The 25656-nt window shown below is 28.6% G+C and overlaps 1 long non-coding RNA gene across 1 annotated transcript; it reads left to right on the top strand.

Moving 5' to 3' along the window:
- Positions 1 to 472: 472 nt before the first annotated feature.
- On the top strand, positions 473 to 25640 carry LOC148786831 (uncharacterized). Its single transcript, XR_016067503.1, has 3 exons — positions 473 to 821; positions 1422 to 1530; positions 25556 to 25640. It is a non-coding gene; the product is annotated as an uncharacterized LOC148786831 (long non-coding RNA).
- Positions 25641 to 25656: the final 16 nt, after the last annotated feature.

Below are 25656 nucleotides of genomic sequence, written 5' to 3'. Positions count from 1 at the left end.
TATCTGAATATCGTTGTGTGCGTGCATCACTAACTCTAATTTTTTAAGCTAAGGGACTTTTCATACATAACTACTATATCCATTCGAATCAATCTCTACTATTAAATATATTATGATTTTTTTTTATCGTACTTCACTATCAATTTTGATAGGCTGTAATTTTTTTTTATATAAGTGATTATTATTATTACAACATCTATGTTGTATTATCACATAAAAAATGTAAATAAATAAAAACATTTTATCGAGCTAGGTGGCCTTTTTAGTACAATAAGCTCATAATTTTCGGGTGTTTTTTTATGGTCTTTATTTGCCGTTACATTCCCATGATTTAATTAACCGAAAATTTTAAAAGCTTTGTCCGAATAAGAAAATTAAGGCAACGGTCAACTAACATGAAAGTGACGTGTGATTGAAAGATATATAAGTCACAGTACAGAGGAGAGGTACAAGGCAAGAAAATCAAGAAAACGCAAGAAAATCTCTCAAAGAAGGGTCTTTTCCCACTCCAATGGCGAATTCTCAGACTCCTCGCTTGTCATAGCCATACAAAAGACTTGTACTCGTGCTATAAATTTCAAGAATGCTAGAAACCCATTCAAGAAAATCGACAAGAAGGATTGATTTCTTCTTCGCGAGGATTGATTTGTCACTGGATCAGTTTGAGAGGTTGCGGAAGAAGGAAGAGGGGACTGGTGGGAGAATGATGAAAGTTGAAGAACAAGGGTTTCAGATGGTTTATGAGAAGAAGAATAGTAAACTGTTTGAACATGTGTGGTTGCAGGGGAGTGTAGGATGGGCTCGCGTTCTGACATCCTCTGGTTTGTTCTTTAATCTTTCTTTGCTCTACTCTGTCTCACTTATGATTTCTTACCTGTCTCGGGATTGTTCTTGCACTTTTGGTGAATTTACAAGAAAACTGAATTGGATTGCTTTGATGAAGTGTTTGTTGGCAATGCTTTTAACTATAAGTTGTTTGTTTCTTGATTATTAGTCATCAACTTTGTCACCACAACCCACACCAACCAACTGTCCCAAGAAGCATTCCGACATGTTTATCTGTGTGATTTAATGCCAATTTTCGAAGGCACTATAATGAATAATAAATCCTCCGGCCCTGATGTCGCAAGTGTCTCTAACACCATCTGATACAACACAAAATAATAGAAAAAAAACAACCCTTGTCAGTTGAGAAATCTGTTTACTAGGGATCAAATGATTACATAAAATTTCTTGAAAATTAGTGTTGTGCTAGTTATGTTTTACTCTTACAATCTTGTACTTGTCCATGAGAATGGTCAAACATAGTTATATTTACCTAGTGTGGCTCATCAACGCTGTCATTATTTTACTGTTCATTCATATTGTCAAAAAACATAAAATCATTCTAACGATAATTGAATTTGCTTCTAATTTTACAGTAGAAGCTCTGGGGTCTTGATTTGTTGATAAACCTGGTAGCAGTGGGAAGCCTGTAAACGTCTTCCAATCGAGGTTAGACGCATCAAACTTGCACAAGACTTGACCCAAGTAAGTACTAAATTTCGTAGCTTTAATGAATTTGCAGTGAAGTTTGTGCATTCTATTCTTCATAAATACATATTGATGCAATCTATATGTCAATATCAATATATATGTTTTGGACATAGAAACACTGGAACATATACATTAAGGTTCTTTAGTGAAAGGATTTTTCAGACCATAATGCACTTGAAATACTGGAAATAATGCATTTCTGATTGTATCTTTTGGTACTTGGACCGGTATACTTGTCTTTACATTTTGATCTTTTCAAGAGTGGCTAATTTCAAATCCAAGCTGTAGATATGAGAGCTTGAAATACTCTACTTTGCTTTATCTATTAATAAACAGAGTTTTTATCCTTGAGCCTCCACACATATAAGTTTGTTAACCCATTGCCAAGATCCTTAACCCGTTGTGTCCTCCCCCTTAATGAATTCGTTTTGGTTGTCAAATTTTCCTTTCTACAAAACTTATTTTATTAAATTAGCTCGCTCTCATGATTCTTATACAAACATGAATCCTTTTATTCAATTATCATTTTGAAAAGATAGTTTTTTTCAAAATTTTTTGGTTTAAGCTACCCCCTCTCTCTTTATCCCCCACCCCCCCTTGCCCCACCCACAATGATCGTTATGTTTTAAACTTTTGTTTTACTTAAAAAAGAATAAAATGCATTTTCACATCATCATGCGTTGATTATCAAATTTTCCTTCTATAAAATGTCATTTTTTAAATTAGCTTGCCTTTGTTATACATAAATGAATCCTTTTATTAAATTGTCATTTTAAAAAACCAATCTTTTTAAAAAATTCTTAGTTTAAGTTACCTCCTCTCTGTTTTCCGTACTTCCTTCTTTAAACTAATTTGCATTTTCCATTCTACCAAACCTCCTTCTTTAAACTAACTTACATTTTATTTTTTATAAAACTTCATTTTTTAAGTTAGTTCGCCCTTGTGATTCTTATACACAGAGGAATATTTTTATTAAATTGTCATTTCGAAAAGCTAGTCTTTTTAAAAAATTCTTAGCTTAAGCTACATATCGTCTCTATTCCCCTCCCCCACAAATGAATTTACTTTGGTTGTCAAACTTTCCTTTCTACGGAACTTCTTTAAACTAACTTGCATTTTCCTCTCTACTAAACTTCTTTTTTTAATTTAGCTTGCCCTCGTGATTTTTATAATAAATAAATTATTTGATTAAATTGTCATTTTACAAAGCTAGTCTTTCTAAAAAGTTCTTAGTTTAAACGACCTCGTCTCTCTTTGCCCCTACAATGAACTTGCTTTCGTTCCTGAATTTTCCTTTCTACAAAATCTTCCCTCTTTAAATTACCTTGCATTTTTCCTTTCTAAAAAACTTTCTTTTTTAAGCTAACTTGCATTTTCTTTTCTACAAAATTTTTTTTTACCAAATAAGCTTGCACTCATGATTCTAATAGATAAATGAATCCTTTTATTAAATTGTGATCAAATTTTCTTTTCTTCAAAAGTAGTGAAACTTTCTCCTTTAAATTAACTTGCATTTTCCTATACACAAAACTTCGTTTCTAAATTATTTGCCCTCGTAATCCATAATCCAATCCTTTTATTAAATTGTCTTTTCAAAAATCTAGTTTTTTGAAAATTCCTAGTTTAAGCTACCTCGTCGTTCGTTTTTCCTCCACAATGGATATGCTTTGGTTCTCAAATTTTTCTATCTCCAAAACTTCTTTTTTTAAATTAACTTGCATATTCTTTCCTACAAAATTTTTCTTTAATTAGTTTGCACTCGTGATTCTTACACATAGATAAATCCTCTTACTAATATCTCATTTCAAAAAGCTAGTCTTTTAAAAAAAAAAATAACTCGCATTTTCATTTTTCAAAAACTTCCTTGTTTAAACTAATTTGCATTTTCGTTTCTACAAAACTTCCTATCATTAATAGCTTGCCTCGTGAGCTTATCCATAAACAAAACTCTTTATTAAATGTCATTTCAAAAAGCTAGTCCTTCTATAAAATTTTTAGTTTAAATTACCCGCCCCAATAAATTTGCTTTTGTTATTTGAAATTTCTTTATACAAAACTTGGTTCATTAAACTGACTTGCCTTTTCCTTTCTATAAAACTTTCTGTTTTAAGTTAACTTGCATTTTCTTTTCTACAAAATTTCATTTCTTAAATTAGCTTACTCTTGTGATTCTTATATAAAGTGATTTTATTAAATTGTCGTTTCGGAAAGCTAATCTTATTAAAAAATTATTATTAAACTACATCCTTTCTCTCCCCCCACCCAACCACAATGAATTTTTTCTCATTTTAAAAAATATCCTTACTACAAAATCTCCCCTCTTTAAATTACATTGCATTTTTTCTTTCTAGAAACTTTCTTTTTTAAACTAACTTGCATTTTCTTTTCTACAAAACTTCCTTTTAGTGAAAAAAGCTCGCATCATGATTCTAATACATAAACGAATTCTTTTATTAGATTGTAATTTCTAAAAGCTAGTTGTTTTACAAATTCTTAGATTAACTACCTCCTTTGCTTTCCCCCAACAATAAATTTGCTTTGGTTCTATAATTTTCTTTTCTAGAAAACTTCATTCTTTAAATTATTTTGCACTTTCCTTACTACAAAACTTCCTTCTTTACACTAACTTGCATATTTCTTTTTACAAAACATGCTTTGTTAAATTAGATTTCCCTCTAATTCTTATGGACAAAAGAATCCTTTTATAAAATTGTGATTTCGAGAAACTAGTTGTATTAAAAATTCTTCGATTAATCAACCTTTCTCTATTTGTCCCCCACAATGAATTTGGTTTTGTTATCAAATTTTCTTTTCTCCAAAAGTAGTGAAACTTCCTCCTCTAAATTAACTTGAATTTTTCTTCGTACGAAACTTCGTTTCTTAATTAACTTGCCCTCATAATTTTTATACATAAACCAATCCTTTAATTAAGTTGTCTTCTCGAAAATCCAGTCTTTTTGAAAATTCTTATTTTAAGCTACCTTGTCCCTCTTCGTCCATCGAAAATGAATACGCTTTGGTTGCTCAAATTTTTCTATCTCCAAAACTTCTTTGTTTAAATTAACTTGTATTTTCATTCCTACAAAACTTCATTTCCTTAATTAGTTTGCGCTTGTGATTCTTATACATAGACATATCCTTTTAGTCATATATCATTTCAAAAAGCTAGTCTTTTTTTTAAAAAAAAAACCAACTCGCATTTTCATTTTCCAAAAAATTCCTTGTTCAAAGTAATTTGCAGTTTCCTTTCTACAAAACTTCCTTTTTTAAACTAACTTAAATTTTCTTTTGTACAAAATTTAATTTCTTAAATTAGCTTGCTTTTGGGATTTTTACATGTAAATGATTTTATTAAATTGTCGTTTTGAAAAACTAATCTTTTTAAAAATTCTTAGTAAACTACCTCTTCCCCCCCGCTTCCAAGCCACCTAACTCCACCATGAATTTCTCTCATTTTCAAAAATATCCTTTCTTCAAAAACTTACTTCCTTAAATTAGCTTGCATTTTCCTTTCTACAAAATCTTTCCTCTTTAAATTACTTTGCATTTTTCCTTGCTAGAAAACTTTTTCTTAAACTAACTTGTATTTTATTTTCTACAAAACTTCATTTTAGTTAATAAACTCGCATTCATGATTCTATTACATAAACGAATCCTTTTATTAGATTGTAATTTCTAAAAGCTAGTCGTTTTACAAATTCTTAGATTAACTACCTCGTGCTTTCCCCCAATAATAAATTTGCTTTGGTTCTATAATTTTCTTTTCTAGAAAACTTCATTCTTTAAATTATTTTGCACTTTCCTTACTACAAAACTTCCTTCTTTACACTAACTTGCATATTTCTTTTTACAAAACATGCTTTGTTAAATTAGATTTCCCTCTAATTCTTATGGACAAAAGAATCCTTTTATAAAATTGTGATTTCGAGAAACTAGTTGTATTAAAAAATCTCACTTTAATCAATCTTTCTCTATTTGTCCCCCACGATGAATTTGCTTTTGTTATCAAATTTTCTTTTCTCCAAAAGTAGTGAAACTTCCTCCTCTAAATTAACTTGTATTTTTCTTCGTACGAAACTTCATTTCTTAATTAACTTGCCCTCATAATTTTTATACATAAACCAATCCATTAATTAAATTGTCTTCTCGAAAATCTAGTCTTTTTGAAAATTCTTATTTTAAGCTACCTCGTCCCTCTTCGTCCATCGAAAACGAATATGCTTTGGTTCTCAAATTTCCTATCTCCAAAACTTCTTTGTTTAAATTAACTTGCATTTTCTTTCCTACAAAACTTCATTTCCATAATTAGTTTGCGCTCGTGATTCTTATACATAGACATATCCTTTTAGTATTATATATTTCAAAAAGCTAGTCTTTTTTTAAAAAAAAACTCACTCGCATTTTCATTTTCCAAAAACTTCCTTAAAGTAATTTGCAGTTTCGTTTCTACAAAACTTCCTATCATTAATAGTTTGCCTCGTGAGCTTATCCATAAATGAATTTTTTTATTCAATTGTCGTTTCAAAAAGGAAGTCCTTCTATAAAATTCTTAGTTTAAACTACCCTCGCCCGATAAATTTGCTTTCATTCTCATAAACTACTTTATACAAAACTTGGTTCTTTAAACTTACTTGCCTTTTCCTTTCTACAAAACTTCATTTTTTAAACTAACTTGCATTTTCTTTTGTACAAAATTTATTTTCTTAAATTAGCTTGCTTTTGGGATTTTTATATATAAATAAGTTTATTAAATTGTCGTTTTGAAAAACTAATCTTTTTAAAAACTTCTTAGTAAACTACCTCCTCCCGCCCCCCCCCCCCCCAAAACCACCTAACTCCACAATGAATTTTTTCTCATTTTAAAAAATATCCTTTCTTCAAAAACTTCTTTAAATTAGCTTGCATTTTTCTTTCTACAAAATCTCCCCTCTTTAAATTACATTGCATTTTTTCTTTCTAGAAACTTTCTTTTTTAAACTAACTTGCATTTTCTTTTCTACAAAACTTCCTTTTAGTGAAAAAAGCTCGCATTCATGATTCTAATACATAAACGAATTCTTTTATTAGATTGTAATTTCTAAAAGCTAGTTGTTTTACAAATTCTTAGATTAACTACCTCATTTGCTTTCCCCCAACAATAAATTTGCTTTGGTTCTATAATTTTCTTTTCTAGAAAACTTCATTCTTTAAATTATTTTGCACTTTCCTTACTACAATACTTCCTTCTTTACACTAACTTGCATATTTCTTTTTACAAAACATGCTTTGTTAAATTAGATTTCCCTCTAATTCTTATGGACAAACAAATTCTGTTATAAAATTGTGAATTCGATAAACTCGTGTATTACAAAATGTTAGTTTAATCACCCCTTCTCTATTTGTCCCCCACAATGAATTTGCTTTTGTTATCAAATTTTCTTTTATCTCAAAAAGTAGTGAAACTTCTTCCTTTAAATTAACTTGCATTTTCCTCTGTACGAAACTTCGTTTCTAGAACCAAACCATATCTGTTGTGGAGGGAAAACGAGCGACGAAATAGCTTTAAACTAATAATTTTCAAAAAGAGAAATTAATTAAAGGATTGTTTTATGTAAAAATTATGAAGGGAAGATAGTTTAGAAACGTAGTTTCGTACGGAGGAAAATGCAAGTTAATTTAAAGAAAAAAGTTCACTACTTTTCGAGAAAAGAAAATTTGACAACAAAAGCAAATTCATTGTGGGGAACAAATAGAGAAGGGGTGATTAAACTAAGATTTTTTCTAATACAACTAGTTTCTCGAAATCACAATTTTATAACAGAATTTGTTTGTCCATAAGAATTAGAGGGAAATCTAATTTAACAAAGCATGTTTTGTAGAAAGAAAAATACAAGTTAGTGTAAAGAAGGAAGTTTTGTAGTAAGAAAAGTGCAAATTAATTTAAAGAATGAAGTTTTCTAGAAAAGAAAATTATAGAACGAAAGCAAATTTATTGTTGGGGGAAAGTAAAGGAGGTAGTTAATCTAAGAATTTGTAAAACGACTAGCTTTTAGAAATGAGAATCTAATAAAAAAGATTCATTTATGTATTAGAATCATGAATTCGAGCTTATTCACTAAAAGAAAGTTTTGTAGAAAAAATAAAATGCAAGTTAGTTTAAACTACCCCTGCCACAATAAATTTTCTTTTCGTTTTCATAAATTCCTTTATACAAAACTTGGTTCTTTAAACTAACTTGCCTTTTCCTTTCTACAAAACTCCTTTTTTAAATTAACTTACATTTTCTTTTCTATAAAACTTCCTTTAAGTGAATAAACTTGCATTCATGATTCTAATACATAAATGAATCTTTTTATTAGATTGTCGTTTCAGAAAGCTAATCTTTTTAAAAAATTCTTAGTAAATTACAATCTCTCTCTTCACCCCCTCCTAACGACCCGTCCCACATTGAATTTCTCTCATTATCAAAAATATCCTTATTACAAAATCTTCCCTCTTTAAATTGCCTTTCATTTTTCCTTTATAGAAAACTTTCTTTTTTAAACTAACTTGCATTTTATTTTCTACAAAACTTCATTTTAGTGAATAAGCTCGCGTTCATGATTCTAATACATAAACGAATCCTCTTATTAGATTGTAATTTCTAAAAGCTAGTCGTTTTACAAATTCTTAGATTAACTACCTCCTTTGCTTTCCCCCAACAATAAATTTGCTTTCGTTCTATAATTTTTCTTTTCTAGAAAACTTCATTCTTTAAATTAATTTTCACTTTCCTTACTACAAAACTTTCTTCTTTACACTAGCTTGCATTTTCTTTCTACAAAAGATGCTTTATTAAATTAGATTTCCCTCTAATTCTTATGGAGAAAAGAATCCTTTTATAAAATTGTGATTTCGAGAAACTAATTGTATTAAAAAATCTTAGATTAATCACTCTTTCTCTATTTGTCCCCCACAATGAATTTGTTTTTGTTATCAAATTTTTTTTTCTCCAAAAGTAGTGAAACTTTCTTCTCTAAATTAACTTGTATTTTTCTTCGTACGAAACTTCGTTTCTTAATTAACTTGCCCTCATAATTTTTATACATAAACCAATCCTTTAATTAAGTTGTCTTCTCGAAAATCCAGTCTTTTTGAAATTCTTATTTTAAGCTACCTTGTCCCTCTTCGTCCATCGAAAATGAATACGCTTTGGTTGCTCAAATTTTTCTATCTCCAAAACTTCTTTGTTTAAATTAACTTGTATTTTCATTCCTACAAAACTTCATTTCCTTAATTAGTTTGCGCTTGTGATTCTTATACATAGACATATCCTTTTAGTCATATATCATTTCAAAAAGCTAGTCTTTTTTTTAAAAAAAAAACCAACTCGCATTTTCATTTTCCAAAAAATTCCTTGTTCAAAGTAATTTGCAGTTTCCTTTCTACAAAACTTCCTTTTTTAAACTAACTTAAATTTTCTTTTGTACAAAATTTAATTTCTTAAATTAGCTTGCTTTTGGGATTTTTACATGTAAATGATTTTATTAAATTGTCATTTTGAAAAACTAATCTTTTTAAAAATTCTTAGTAAACTACCTCTTCCCCCCCGCTTCCAAACCACCTAACTCCACCATGAATTTCTCTCATTTTCAAAAATATCCTTTCTTCAAAAACTTACTTCCTTAAATTAGCTTGCATTTTCCTTTCTACAAAATCTTTCCTCTTTAAATTACTTTGCATTTTTCCTTGCTAGAAAACTTTTTCTTAAACTAACTTGTATTTTATTTTCTACAAAACTTCATTTTAGTTAATAAACTCGCATTCATGATTCTATTACATAAACGAATCCTTTTATTAGATTGTAATTTCTAAAAGCTAGTCGTTTTACAAATTCTTAGATTAACTACCTCTTTTGCTTTCCCCCAACGATAAATTTAGTTTGGTTCTACAATTTTCTTTTCTAGAAAACTTCATTCTTTAAATTGATTTGCAGTTTCCTTACTACAAAACTTTCCTCTTTACAACTAAAATGCATTTTTCTTTCTACAAAAGATGCTCTGTTAAATTAGATTGCCCTCTAATTCTTATGGAGAAAAGAATCCTTTTATAAAATTGCAATTTCGAGAAACTAGTTGTATTAAAAAATCTTACTTTAATCAACCTTTCTCTATTTGTCCCACAATGAATTTCCTTTTGTTATCAAATTTTCGTTTCTCCAAAAGTAGTGAAACTTCCTCCTCTAAATTAACTTGTATTTATCTTCATACGAAACTTTGTTTCTTAATTAACTTGCCCTCATAATTTTTAGACATAAACCAATCCTTTAATTAAATTGTCTTCTCGAAAATCTAGTCTTTTTGAAAATTCTTATTTTAAGCTACCTCGTCCCTCTTCGTCCATCGAAAAAGAATATGCTTTGGTTCTCAAATTTTCTTAATTAGTTTGTGCTCGTGATTCTTATACATAGACATATCCTTTTAGTAATATATCATTTAAAAAAGCTAGTCTTTTTTTTAAAAAAAAAAACTAACTCGCATTTTCATTTTCCAAAAACTTCCTTGTTTAAAGTAATTTGCAGTTTCCTTTCTACAAAACTTCCTATCATTAATAGTTTGCCTCGTGAGCTTATCCGTAAATGAATCTTTTTATTCAATTGTCATTTAAAAAAGAAGTCCTTCTATAAAATTCTTAGTTTAGACTACCTTCGCCCCGATAAATTTGCTTTCGTTCTCATAAACTACTTTATACAAAACTTGATTTTTTAAACTTACTTGCCTTTTCCTTTCTACAAAACTTCATTTTTTAAACTAACTTGCATTATCTTTTGTACAAAATTTATTTTCTTAAATTAGCTTGCTTTTGGGATTTTTATATATAAATGATTTTATTAAATTGTCGTTTTGAAAAACTAATCTTTTTAGAAACTTCTTAGTAAACTACCTCCTCCCCCCCCCCCCAAAAAAAAAACCACCTAACTCCACAATGAATTTTCTCTCATTTTAAAAAATATCTTTTCTTCAAAAACTTCTTCTTTAAATTAGCTTGCATTTTCCTTTCTACAAAATCTTCCATCTTTAAATTACTTTGCATTTTTCCTTTCTAGAAAACTTTTTTTTAAAACTAACTTGCATTTTATTTTCTACTAAACTTCGTTTTAGTGAATAAGCTCGCATTCATGATTCTAATACATAAACGAATCCTTTTATTAGATTGTAATTTCTAAAAGATAGTCGTTTTACAAATTCTTAGATTAACTACCTCCTTTGCTTTCCCGCAATAATAAATTTGCTTTGGTTCTATAATTTTCTTTTCTAGAAAACTTCATTCTTTAAATTAATTTGCACTTTCCTTACTACAAAACTTCCTTATTTACACTAACTTGCATTTTTTTTTACAAAACATGCTTTGTTAAATTAGATTTCCCTCTAATTCTTATGGACAAAAGAATCCTTTTATAAAATTGTGATTTCGAGAAACTAGTTGTATTAAAAATTCTTAGATTAATCACCCATTCTCTATTTGTCCCTCACAATGAATTTGCTTTTGTTATCAAATTTTCTTTTCTCCAAATGTAGTTAAACTTCCTCTTTTAAATTCAAAAAGTCTTGGCCTCGTAATTTTTATACATAAACCAATCCTTTAATTAAATTGTCTTATCGAAAATCTAGTCTTTTTGAAAATTTTTATTTTAAGCTACCTTGTCCCTCTTTCTCCATCGAAAATGAATATGCTTTGGTTCTCAAATTTTCCTATCTCCAAAACTTCTTTTTTTAAATTAACTTGCATTTTTATTCCTACAAAACTTCATTTCCTTAATTAGTTTGCATATACATATACAAATACTTTTAGTAATATCTCATGTCAAAAAGTTAGTCTTTTAAAAAAAAGAACTAACTCGCATTGTCGTTTTTCAAAAACTTCCTTGTTTAAACTAATTTGCAATTTTGTTTCTAGAAAACTTCCTATCATTAATAGCTTGTCTCGTTAGCTTATCCATAATTAAATCTCTTTTATTAAATGTCATTTCAAAAAATTAGTCCTATAATATTCTTAGTTTAAACTACATCGCCCCAACAAATTTGCTTTCATTCTCATAAATTCTTTTATGCAAAACTTGGTTCTTTAAACTAGCTTGTTTTTTCCTTTCTACAAAATTTTCTTTTTTAAACTAACTTACATTTTCTTTTTTGCAAAATTTCATTTCTTAAATTAGCTTGCTCTTGTGATTCTTATATATAATGCTTTTATCAAATTATCGTTTCGGAAAGCTAATCTTTCTAAATCATTCTTATTAAACTACCTCATCTCTCTTCCCCCCACCCAACCAGCTCACCCCACAATGAATTTTCTTTGTCAAAAATATCGTTACTCAAAATCTTCCCTCTTTAAATTACCTTGCATTTCTCCATTTTAGAAAACTTTCTTTTGTAAACTAACTTGTGTTTTCTTTTCTAGAAAACTTCCTTTTATGAATAAGTTTGAATTCATGATTCTAATACATAAACAAATCCTTTTATTAGATTGTCATTTCTAGTTGTTTTACAAATTTTCAGGTTAACTACCTCCTTTGTTTTCAACAATAAATTTGCTTTGTATCTAAAATTTTCCTTTCTAGAAAAGTTTCTTGTTTTAATTAATTTGCACTCTCCTTATTGCAAAACTTCTTTCTTTGCACTAACTTGCATTTTTCTTTCTACAAAACATTCTTTGTTAAATTAGATTTCTCTGTAATTCTTATGGATAAATGAATCTTTTTATAAAATTGTGAATTCGATAAACTCGTGTGTATTAAAAAATGTTAGTTTAATCACCCCTTCCCTATTTGTCACCCACAATGAATTTGCTTTTGTTATCAAATTTTCTTTTATCTCGAAAAGTAGTGAAACTTCCTCCTTTAAATTAACTTGCATTTTCCTCTGTACGAAACTTCGTTTCTAAATTATCTTCCTTTCGTAATTTTTATACATAAACCAATCCTTTAATTAATTTCTCTTTTTGAAAATTCTTAGTTTATAGCTACTTCGTCGCTCATTTTCCCTCCATAACAGATATGGTTTGGTTCTAGAAACGAAGTTTCGTACAGAGGAAAGTGCAAGTTAATTTAAAGGAGGAAGTTTCACTACTTTTCGAGATAAAAGAAAATTTGATAACAAATGTAAATTCATTGTGGGTGACAAATAGGGAAGGGGTGATTAAACTAAGATTTTTTTAATACAACTAGTTTCTTGAAATCACAATTTTATAACAGAATTCGTTTGTCCATAAGAATTAGAGGGAAATCTAATTTAACAAAGCATCTTTGTAGAAAGAAAAATGCAAGTTAATATAAAGAAGGAAGTTTTGTAGTAAGAAAAGTGCAAATTAATTTAAAGAATGAAGTTTTCTAGAATAGAAAATTATAGAACAAAAGCAAATTTATTGTTGCGGGAAAGCAAAAGAGGTAGTTAATCTAAAAATTTGTAAAACGACTAGCTTTCAGAAATTACAATCTAATAAAATGATTCGTTTATGTATTAGAATCATGAATGCGAGCTTATTCACTAAAAGGAAGTTTTGTAGAAAAGAAAATGCAAGATAGTTTAAAAAGCTGCAGTTTCGTTTCTACAAAACTTCCTATCATTAATAGTTTGCCTAGTGAGCTTATTCATAAATGAATCTTTTTATTCAATTGTCGTTTCAAAAAGGAAGTCCTTCTATAAAATTCTTAGTTTAAACTACCCTCGCCCCGATAAATTTGCTTTCTTCTCATAAACTACTTTATACAAAACTTGGTTCTTTAAATTTACTTGCCTTTTCCTTTCTACAAAACTTCATTTTTTAAACTAACTTGCATTTTCTTTTGTACAAAATTTAATTTCTTAAATTAGCTTGCTTTTGGGATTTTTATATATAAATGATTTTATTAAATTGTCGTTTTGAAAAACTAATCTTTTTAAAAACTTCTTAGTAAACTACCTCCTCTCCCCCGCCGCTTTCCAAACCACCTAACTCCACAATGAAGTTTCTCTCATTTTCAAAAATATCCTTTCTTCAAAACTTCCTTCTTTAAATTAGCTTGCATTTTCCTTTCTACAAAATCTTCCCTGTTTAAATTACTTTGCATTTTTCCTTGGTAGAAAACTTTTTTTTTTAAACTAACTTGTATTTTATTTTCTACAAAACTTCATTTTAGTTAATAAACTAGCATTCATGATTCTAATACATAAACGAATTCTTTTATTAGATTGTAATTTCTAAAAGCTAGTCGTTTACAAATTCTTAGATTAACTACCTCTTTTGCTTTCCCCCAACGATAAATTTGCTTTGGTTCTATAATTTTCTTTTCTAGAAAACTTCATTATTTAAATTAATTTGCACTTTCCGTACTACAAAACTTCCTTCTATACAACTAACTTGCATTTCTCTTTCTACAAAAGATGCTTTGTTAAATTAGATTTCCCTCTAATTCTTATGGACAAAAGAATTCTTTTATAAAATTGTGATTTCGAGAAACTAGTTGTATTAAAAAATCTAGGTTTAATCACCCTTTCTCTATTTGTCCTCCACAATGAATTTGCTTGTGTTATCAAATTTTCTTTTCTCCAAAAGTAGTGAAACTTCCTCCTTTAAATTGACTTGCATTTTTCTGTGTACGAAACATCGTTTCTAAATTATCCTCGTAATCTTTATACATAAACCAATCCTTTAATTAAATTATCATCTCAAAAATCTATTCTTTTTGAAAATTCTTAGTTTAAGCTACCTCGTCGCTCGTTTTCCCTCCACAACGGATATGTTTTGCTTATCAAATTTTCCTATCTCCAAAATTTTTTTTTTTTTAAATTAACTTGCATATTCTTTCCTGCAAAACTTTTCTTTAATTTGTTTGCACTCATGATTCTTATACATAGACATATCCTTTTAGTAATATCTCATTTCAAAATGCTAATCTTTTACAAAAAAAAAAAAACTAACTCGCATTTTCATTTTTCGAAACTTCCTTGTTTAAACTAATTTGTCTTTTCGTTTCTACAAAAGTTTCTATCATTAATAGCTTGTCTCGTGAGCTTATCAATAAATAATTCTCTTTATTAAATGTCATTTTGAAAAGATAGTCCTTCTATAAAATTCTTAGTTTAAACAACCCCCGCCCCAATAAATTTGCTTTCATTCTCATAAATTCCTTTATACAAAACTTGGTTCTTTTAACTTATTTGCCTTTTCCTTTTTACAAAACTTCTTTTTTTAAACGAACTTGCATTTTCTTTTCTACAAAATTTCATTTCTTAAATTAGTTTGTTCTTGTGATTCTTATATATAATGATTATGGTAAATTATCGTTTAGAAAAGCTAATCTTTTTAAAAAATTCTTAGTAAACTACCCCCTCTCTTCCCCCCCCCCCCAACCACCCCACCCCACAATTAATTTTCTCTCATTGTAAAAAATTTCCTTCCTTCAAAACTTCCCTCTTCAAATTAACTTGCATTTTCCTTTCTACAAAATCTTCCCTCTTTAAATTACCTTGCATTTCTCCTTTCAAGAAAACTTTTTTTTAAAGCTAACTTGTATTTTATTTTCAACAAAGCTTCCTTTTCTTAAATAAGCTTGCACTCATGATTCTAATACATAAACGAATCCTTTTATTATATTGTAATATTTAAAAGCTAGTCGTTTTACAAATTCTTAGGTTAACTACCTCGTTTGCTTTCCCAACAATAAATTTGCTTTGATTCTATATTTTTCTTGTAGAAAACTTCCTTCTTTAAATTAGTTTGCACTTTCCTTACTACAGAATTTCCTTCTTTACACTAACTTGCATTTTCCTTTCTACAAAACATACTTTGTTAAATTAGATTTCCCTCAAATTCTTATGGATAAACGAATCCTTTTATAAAATTGTGATTTCGAGAAACTAGTTGTTATTAAAAAATCTTAGTATAATCACCCATTGTCTATTTGTCCCCATAATGAATTTGCTTTTGTTATCAAATTTTCTTTTCTCCAAATGTAATGAAACTTCCTCTTTTTAATTGACTTGCATTTTCCTGTGTACGAAACTTCTTTTCTAAATTATCTTGGCCTCGTAATTTTTATACATAAACCAATCCTTTAATTAAATTGACTTTTCGAAAATCTGGTCTTTTTGAAAATTCTTAGTTTAAGCTACCTTGTCGCTATTTTTCCATCGAGAACGAATATGCTTTGGTTCTCAAATTTTCCTATCTCCAAAACTTCTTTGTTTAAATTAACTTACATTTTTTTCCTACAATACTTCCTTTCTTTAATTAGTTTGCACTCGTATTCTTATACATAGACATATCCTTTTAGTAATATATCATTTCAAAAAGCTGGTCTTTAAAAAAAAAAAAAAAAACTCACATTTTCGTTTTCCAAAAACTTCCTACCATTAATAGCTTGTCCCGTGAGCTTATCTATAAATGAATCTTTTTATTCAATTGTCATTTCAAAAAGGAAGTCCTTCTATAAAATTTTTAGTTTAAACTACCCCCGCCCCAATAAATTTGCTTTCGTTCTTTGAAATTTGTTTATGCAAAACTTGATTCTTTAAACTAGTATGCCTTTTCCTTTGTACAAAATTCCTTTTTTAAATTAACTTGCATTTTCTTTTGTATAAAATTTCATTTCTTAAATTAGCTTGCTTTTGTGATTCTTATATATAAATGACTTTATTAAATTGTCGTTTTGGAAAGCCAATCTTTTTAAAAAATTCTTAGTAAACTACCTCCTCTCTCTTCACCCACCCTAACCACCCCACCCCATAATGAATTTTTTCTCATTGTCAAAATACCCTTTCTTCAAAAACTTCCCTCTTTAAATCAACTTGTATTTTCCTTTCTACAAAATCTTTCCTCTTTACATTATCTTGCATTTTTCCTTTTTAGAATTTTTTTTTTTTTAAACTAACTTGCATTTTTTTTTTCTACAAAACTTCCTTTTACTAAATAAGCTTGAATTGATGATTCCAATACATAAACAATCCTTTTATTAGATTGTCATTTCTAAAAGCTAGTCGTTTTACAAATTCTTAGGTTAACTACCTCGTTTGCTTTCCCCCCAACAATAAATTTGCTTTGGCTCTATAATTTACATTTGTAGAAAACTCCCTTCTTTAAATTAATTTGCATTTTCCTTACTATGAAACTTCCTTCTTTACACTAACTTGCATTTTTCTTTCTACAAAACATGCTTTGTTATATTAGATTTCCCTCTAATTCTTATGGATAAACGAATCTTTTTATAAAATTGTAATTTCGATAAACTAGTTATATTAAAAAATCTAAGTTTAATCACCCATTCTCTATTTATCCCCTACAATGAATTTGCTTTTGTTATCAAATTTTCTTTTCTCCAAAAGTAGTGAAACTTCCTCCTTTAAATTAACTTGCATTTTCATTTGTATGAAACTTCGTTTCAAAATTGTCTTCTCGTAATCTTTATACATAAACCAATTATTTAATTAAATTGTCTTCTCGAAAATCTATTCTTTTTAAAAATTCTTAGATAAGCTACCTTGACGCTTGTTTTCCCTCCACAATGGATATGCTTTGGTTCTTAAATTTTCCTATCTCCAAAACTTCTTTTTTTAGATTAATTTGCATATTCTTTCCTACAAAACGTTTCTTTAATTAGTTTGCACTCATGATTCTTATAGATGGACAAATCCTTTTAGTAATATCTCTTTTCAAAATGCTAGTCTTTAAAAAAAAAAAAAAAAACTAACTCGCATTTTCGTTTTTCAAAAACTTCATTGTTTAAACTGATTTGCATTTTCATTTCTACAAAACTTCCTATCATTAATAGCTTGTCTCATGAGCTTATCCATAAATAAATCTCTTTATTAAATGTCATTTCAAAAGCTAGTCCTTATATAAAATTCTTAGTTTAAACTATCCTCGCCTCAATAAATTTGCTTTCGTTCTCATACGCTCCTTTATACAAACTTGGTTCTTTAAACTTACTTGCCTTTTCCCTTTCTACAAAACTTCATTTTTTAAGCTAACTTGCATTTTCTTTTCCACAAAATTTCATTTCTTAAATTAGCTTATTCTTGTGATTCATATATATAATGATTTTATTAAATTATTGTTTAGAAAAGCTAATCTTTTTACAAAATTTTTAGTAAACTACCTCTTCTCTTCCCCTCCCCCCCCCCACCACCCCACCACACAATGAATTTTCTCTCATTGTCAAAAATATCATTTTTTAAGAAACTTCCCTCTTTAAATTACCTCATTTCTTCTATCTAGAAAACTTTCTTTTTTTTTAAAAAACTTCCTTTTACTAAATAAGTTTGCACTCATGATTCTATTACATAAACGAATCATTTTATTAGATTGTCATTTCTAAAAGCTAGTTGTTTTACAAATTCTTAAGTCAACTATCTCCTTTGCTTTCCCCCAACGATAAATTTGCTTTGGTTCTATATTTTTTCGTTTTAGAAAACTTCCTTCTTTAAATTAATTTGCACTTTACTTACTACAAAACTTCCTTGTTTATACTAACTTGCATTTTTCTTTCTTCAAAACATGGTTTGTTAAATTAGATTTCCCTCTAATTCTTATGAATAAATGAATTCTTTTATAAAATTGTGATTTCGAGAAACTAGTTGTATTTAAAATCTTAGTTTAATCAATCTCTTCTCTATTTGTGCCTTACAATGGATTTGTTTTTGTTATCAAATTTTCTTCTCCAAAAAAAGTGAAACTTCCTCCTTTAGATTAACTTGCATTTTTGTGTGTATGAAACTTCGTTTCTAAATTATCTTGCCCTCGTTTTGCTCGTTTTCCCTCCACAACAGATATGCTTTGGTTCTCAAATTTCCTATCTCCAAAACTTCTTTTTTTAAATTTACTTGCATACTCTTTCCTACAAAACTTTTCTTTAATTAGTTTGCACTCGTGATTTTTATACATATACAAATCGTTTTAGTAATATCTCATTTCAAAAAGTTTGTCTTTTAAAAAGAAAAAACTCACACGCATTTTCATTTTTCAAAAACTTCCATCTTTAAACTAATTTGCATTTTCGTTTCCACAAAACTTCCCATCATAATAGCTTGCCACGTGACCTTATCCATAAATAAATCTCTTTATTAAATGTCATTTCAATAAGCTAGTCCTTCTATAAAATTCTTAGTTTAAACTACTCCTGCCCCAATAAATTTGCTTTCGTTTTCATAAATTCCTTTGTACAAAACTTAGTTCTTTAAACTAACTTGTTTTTTCTTTTCTATAAAACTTCCTTTTTTAAACTAACTTGTAATTTCTTTTTTATAAAATTTCATTTTTTAAATTAGCTTGTTCTTGTGATTCTTATATATATACTGATTTTATTAAAATTATCATTTCGGAAAGGTGATCTTTTCAAGAAATTCTTATTAAACTACCTCATCTCTCTTCCCCCCCACCCCACAATGAATTTTCTCTCATTGTAAAAAATGTCCTTACTACAAAATCTTCCCTCTTTAAATTACCTTGCATTTTTCCTTTTTAGAAAACTTTCTTTTTTAAATTAACTTGTATTTTTTTTTCTACAAAACTTTCTTTTAGTGAATAAGCTTGAATTCATGATTTTAATATATAAACGAATCCTTTTATTCGATTGTCATTTCTAAAATCTAATCATTTTACAAATTCTTACTACAATAAATTTGCTTTGGTTCTATAATTTTTCTTTCTAGAAAACTTCCTTTTTTAAATTAATTTGCACTTTCCTTACTACAAAACTTCGTACTTTTCAGTAACTTACATTTTCCTTTCTACAAGATATGCTTTGTTAAATTAGATTTCTCTTTAATTCTTATGGATAAATGAATCCTTTTATAAAATTGTGATTTCGAGAAACTCGTGTATTAAAAAATATTATTTTAATCATCACCTCTCTATTTGTCCCCCACAATGAATTTGCTTTTGTTGTCAAATTTTTTTTTCTCCAAAAGTAGTGAAACTTCCTCCTTTAAATTAACTTGCATTTTCCTCTGTGCGAAATTTCGTATCTAAATTAACTTGCTCCCGTAATTCTTATACATAAACCAATCCTTTAATTAAATTGTCTTTTAGAAAATTCTTAGTTTAAGATACCTCGTCGTTGTTTTTCCCTCCACAACGGATATGCTTTGGTTGTCAAATTTTTCTATCTCCAAAACTTCTTTGTTTAAATTAACTTGTATTTTTTTGTACAAAACTTTCTTTCTTTAATTAGTTTGCATTCGTGATTCTTATACATAGACAAATCATTTTAGTAATTTCTCATTTCAAAAAGCTAATCTTTTTAAAAAAAAACTATCTTGCATTTTCGTTTTTGGAAAACTTCCTTGTTTAAACAAATTTGCGTTTCCATTTTTACAAAAGTTCCCATCATTAATTGGCTTGCCTCATGAGCTTATCCATAAATGAATATTTTTATTAAATTATCATTTCAAAAAGCTAGTACTTCTATAAAATTATTAGTCTAAACTACTCCCACCCCAATAAATTTCTTTAGAGTAACTTGCTTTTTCCTTTCTACAAAACTCTTTTTTAAACTAACTTGCATTTTCTTTTACTACAAAATTTCATTTCTTAAATTAGCTTGCTCTTGTAATTCTTATATATTAATAATTTTATTAAATTGTCATTTGGAAAAGCTAATCTTTCTACAAAATTCTTAGTAAACTACCTCCTCTTTCTCTCCCCCAACCACTCCACCCCACAATGAGTTTTCTCTCATTGTCAAAAATGTCCTTTCTACAAAAACTTCCCTCTTTAAATTAACTTTCATTTTCCTTTTTGCAAAACTTTCTTTTTAAGCTAACTTGCATTTTCTTTTTCGACAAAACTTTCTTTCTTAAATAAGCTTGCATTCATGATTCTTATACATAAACAAATTCTTTTATTAGATTGTCATTTCGAAAAGCTAGTGTTTTACAAATTCTTAGGTTAAGCTAACTCATCTACTTTCCCCCAACAATAAATTTGCATTGGTTTTTCTAATTTTTCCTTTGTAGAAAATTCCTTGTTTGAATTAATTTGTACTTCCCTTTTCCTTTTAACAAAACTTCGGTTCTTAAATTATCTTACCCTCTTGATTTTTATATATAAACGAATCCTTTTAACTAAATTGTCTTTTCGAAAATCTAGTCTTTTCAAAAAATTCTTACTTTTAGCTACCTCATCTTTGTTTTGCGTTCCACAATTAATATGCTTTGGTTCTGAAATTTTTTTTCTCCAAAACTTCTTTAAATTAACTTTCAATTTTCTGTTCTTTAATTAGCTTGCACTCATGATTTTTATACATAGACAAATCTTTTTATTAATTTTTCACTTTGAAAAACTTAGGCTTTTTAAAAAATTCTTAGTTTAAGCTACCTCTTCTTTTTACTCCCTCACAATGAATTTGCTTTGGTTCTCAATCTTTTTCTCTCTACAAAACTTCATCCTATAAAGTAACTTAAATTTTTCTTTCTACAAAACTTCATTCTTTAAAGTAACTTGAAATTTCATTTCTTAAAAACTTCCTTTAGTAAATAAGCTTTGCCTTCGTGATTCTTATACATAAGCAAATCCTTTTATTAAATTGTCATTTGAAAAGCTGTATTTTCCAAAAAGTTGTTAGTTTAAACTAGCTCTGTGTGTTTTTTCCCCGACAATGAATTTAGTGGTTTGCTAATTTTTCTTTCTAAAAAACTTCCTTTATTAAATTAGCTTTCCTTTTTTGTTCCTTTTATTAAATTTTCATTTCGAAAAGCTAGTCTTTTTAAAAAAAAAATTTAGTTTATACTACCTCTCTGTGGCTTTTTCCTCCACATAAATTTTTCTTTTTACAAAACTTTCTTGGTTAAATTAGCTTGTCCTCGTGATTTTTATACATAAACAAATTAAATTGTCATTTAGAAAAGCTAGCCTTTTCACAAACACCTTAGTTTAAACTACCTCTCTGTGCTTTTTCCCCAACAATGAATTTACTTTGGTTCTCTAATTTTCCTTTCTACCAAACTTCCTTTTTCAAACTAACCTACATTTTCCTTTCTACAAAATTATTTCTAAAATTAGCTTGCGCTAAAGCTTCTTACACATAAATGAATCTTTTTATTAAATTATCATTTGAAAAAGCTAGTCTTTTTAAAAAATTCTTAGTTAAGCTCCTCTCTTTTTCCCCCCACAATGAATTTGATTTGGTTCTCAAATTTTTCGTTTTACGAAACTTCCTTGTTTGAACTGACTTGCATTTCCTCTCAACAAAACTTCCTTTTTTAAATTACCTTGCTCTCGTGATTCTTCTACATCAACGAATCGTTTAACTAAATTTTCATTTTAATAAGGCAGTCCTTTTAAAATATTCTTAGTTTGAGCTACCTTCTCTCTGGTTTTATGTTCAGAATGAATTTGCGTTGGTCTCAATTTTTTTTTTCTCCAAAACTTCATTCTTTAAGCTCACTTACATTTTTCTTTCTACAAAACTTTATTTCTCAAATATGCTTGCTCTTGTGATTCTTATGCATAAACAAATTTCTTCATTAAATTGTCATTTCAAAAATCTAGTCTTTCTAGAAAACTCATAGTTTAAGCTAGCCCCACACTTTTTTCCCGACATTGATTATGCGTTGCCTCTCAAATTTTTCTTTCTACAAAACTTAATTCTTTAAACTACTTGCAAATTCCTTTCTACAAAACTTGCTTTTTTAAATTAGCTTGCTCTTGTGATTCTCATACATGAACGAGTCTTTTTATCAAATTCTCATTTCGAAAATCTATTCATTGTACAAAATTCTTAGTTTATTCTAGCCCTCTTTATTTTTCCCCCACAATGAATTTGTTTGTGTTCTCAAATTTTTTTTTCTACAGAACTTCCCTAACTTGCATTTTCCTTTCTACAAAACTTAGTTTCTTAAATTATCTTGCCCTCATAATTCTTATACATAAACAAATTTTTTTAATTAAATTGTTTGTTCGAAAATCTAGACTTTTTAAAAAATTTTAGTTTAAGCTACCTCTTATGTGTTTTCCTCCATAATGGATTTACTTTGATTCTCAAATTTTCCTTTCTCCAGAACTTATTTCTTTAAAATAACTTGCATTTTTTTTCTACAAATCTTCCTTTCTTAAATTAGCTTGCTCTTGTGATTCTTATATGTAAACGAATCATTTTATTAAATTATTATTTCTAAAAGTTAGTCTGTTTAAAAAATTCTTGGTTTAATCTACCTATGTGATTTTCCCCCACAATGAGTCTGCTTTGGTTCTAAAATTTTTCCTTCTACAACACTTCCTTCTTTAGACTAACTTGCGCTTTCCTTTCTTAAATTAGTTTGCCCCTGTGATTCTTATACATAAATGGATCCTTTTATAAAATTTCATAAAACTAGTCTTTTTAAAAGAATCTTAGTGTAAGCTACCTCCTCTATATTCCCCCCTCCCATAATGATTTTGCAATGGTGTCGACTTTTCCTTTTGGCAAAACTTAATTCTTTAAACTAACTTGCATCTACATTTCTACAAAACATCCTTTCGTAAGTATGTTCACTCTCGTGATTCTTATACATAAACGAATTCTTTAATTAAATTGTTATTTCAAAAAGATAGTCTTTTGCAAAAAAATCATAATTTAAGCTACCTCTGCTCTGTTTTTCTTCCCACAATGAATTTGCTTTGATCCTCAAATTTTCCTTTCTCCGAACTTTTCTTTTTTAAACTAACTTACATGTTACTTTCTATAAAACTTCCTTCCTTAAATTAACTTGCCCTCGTGATTCTTTTACATAAATGAATCCTTTTATTAAATTGTAATTTCGAAAAGCTAGTCTTTTTAACAAGATTCTTAGTTTAAGCTACCTCGTCTTTGTTTTTCCCTCCACAATGAGTTTGTTTGGTTCTCAACTTTTCCTTTCTAAGGAACTTCCTTCTTTAAATTAACTTGCATTTTTCTTTCTAAAAAACTGTGACATTTTGTTGCCCTTGTTATTCTTATACATAAACAAATGTGTTTATTAAATTATCATTTCGAAAAGTTAGTCATTTTTAAAAATTATTAGTTTAAGCTACATTGTCTCTATTTTTCTCTCGACAATGGATTTGCTTTGGTTCTCCAATTTGCTTTCTACAAAAGTTCCTTCTCTAGATTAATTTACCATCTTTCTTCCTATAAAACTTCCTTTTCTAAATTAGCTTTCCCTCATGATTTTTATACATAAACAAATCATTTTGTTAAATTGTCATTTTGAAAAGTTAGTCTTTTTAAAAAATTCTTAGTTTAAGGTATCTCTCCTTTTTGTTTTCCCCCCTATATTGAATTTGCTTTGGTTCTACAATTTTCTTTTGTACAAGACTTCATTCTTTAAGCTAACTTGCATTTCCTTTCTTAAATGAGTCTGCTCTCGTGATTCTTGTACAGACTGCAAAAAGCATCATTTTATTAAATTGTCATTTCAAAAAGTTAGTATTGAATAAATCGCATATTTAATAGAATAAACAAACAATGATTATAATAACAACCATTAGATCATTTTTTTCTAAAGATCAAATGCCCATCTTTTATAATCTTTTATAATATATTTATACATAACTAATATATACACCATGGCGGCAGCTGTCAGTTCATCTTAGTCATCGCGCAGAGAAACCTTCTTCCTATAATCTACGAGACGACCTTCCAAGAAAACGAGGCCTTCTCGCCCATCTTCTGGGCAACAGTCATCGCTAATATTGAAAGGGTGATGGCCACCCCATCGTCTTTTGGATGACGACTATCACCCAAGATGAGCCAACAGTGGCAACTGCCACCATCGTTGCCTCCACTATAAATAAATTATATTTATTACTTATATATATTCTATATATTATATAAATATAAATATTATAAAATATGGAACATTGATCTTTATAAACTTTTGATCCATTAGTTATTGTTACGTTCATCATTTATTTATCTATCTTATTTTATTAGACATAATATATAAATATATCTATTTATAAACATAAACTTAAAAGGCTCTCAGTTTTCGTTTTCTTTTCTCAGTCCTTCATGGCTTCTTCTGGTTTCAATGACTATAGTTTTCTTGCCACGTCTACACATGCAGTTATGATTACAAATGCACTCACCTTTATGAATAGAATTTCTGATAAATACTTCATATCTTTACATTTATCGCTATAGTTTCTAGTTTCTCAATTTGGTGTGTGTACCTCTCTCTAGTTGTTCCACTATGCTCTGCTACTTAGGTTAAAAGATAATGCAGGTTTTAGTGTGCCGGTTCAATGCTGAGAGCTAGCGGTTTTTTCCATAAGTTATATTCCAGTAGTTTGTTTATTCCTTGCACATTTTTCTGTGATCTTTCTTTTGTCCTGTGTCTTTTCAATGTTACCGGCTTGAGGTGGTAGACATGATTACTTATAGATTCCACCTGATAATGAGTATACGTTTCTGGAACAACTGACTTTGTCGGGGTCTGGGCGAGGCTTTGGCGCTGTGTGCCATAACTATGGCTCAAACTAGTCATTCCTTGGTCGGAAGAACTGTTGTGGTCACGCTTTTATGGGTTTTTTTTGTTGTTGATCCCCTGTCCTTTGTACCCCAGATAAGTGCAAAAAGTCTAATTCGCAGCTGGTTTTTAGCTGTTCTTTATATGATATGGGAGTTTATTAGGATGTCCAGTACCCATATAATTTTTAGCCTTACCAATAAATTCATGGTTTTCTGGATTTTTTTGCGTCCATATTTGTTTATAGTTAATCTACTTGTTTTTAAGTAACTGAAGAACAGCCCGTAGAGTCTCTATCAATGAAGGGATGTAAGCTCTTCCACAAGATGAGAGTACTCGTTATGTTCTGCCCAAATGGACTCTTACTCAAATTTGTATGTTGTGGCTATTCCAAAACTTCAGATTTATAGCATTTTCTAGATTCTCCAATATGTTCATAGAAGTTTTATGCCTCACTAGCCGTTTATAGTTTGTCACTTCATGTGGTTGTAACCGGGAATGATAGTCTTTCATTCAATGAAGATTTGACTTAAGTTACTGGTATGTTTGATTTGTTTTTTCCCCTTTAAGCAAGTATGATGCATTGATGCTTTTCGTTTAAGGTTGCTTTGCTCGAGGAATCCTGCTAGCCCAAAAGCATCATGTGAACTTGGCCTTGTTGAGTCTGATGCAAGTGAGTTTATTCTTTTTCTCCATATTCTAC

The sequence above is a fragment of the Sesamum indicum genome, linkage group LG9 (genome assembly GCF_026168435.1).
Source record: "Sesamum indicum cultivar Baizhima isolate 11 linkage group LG9, ASM2616843v1, whole genome shotgun sequence".
In the NCBI taxonomy this organism is placed as follows: Eukaryota; Viridiplantae; Streptophyta; class Magnoliopsida; order Lamiales; family Pedaliaceae; genus Sesamum; species Sesamum indicum.
The sequence above is the reverse complement of the archived record's forward strand: the minus strand, read 5'-3'. Positions and strand labels throughout refer to the sequence as shown.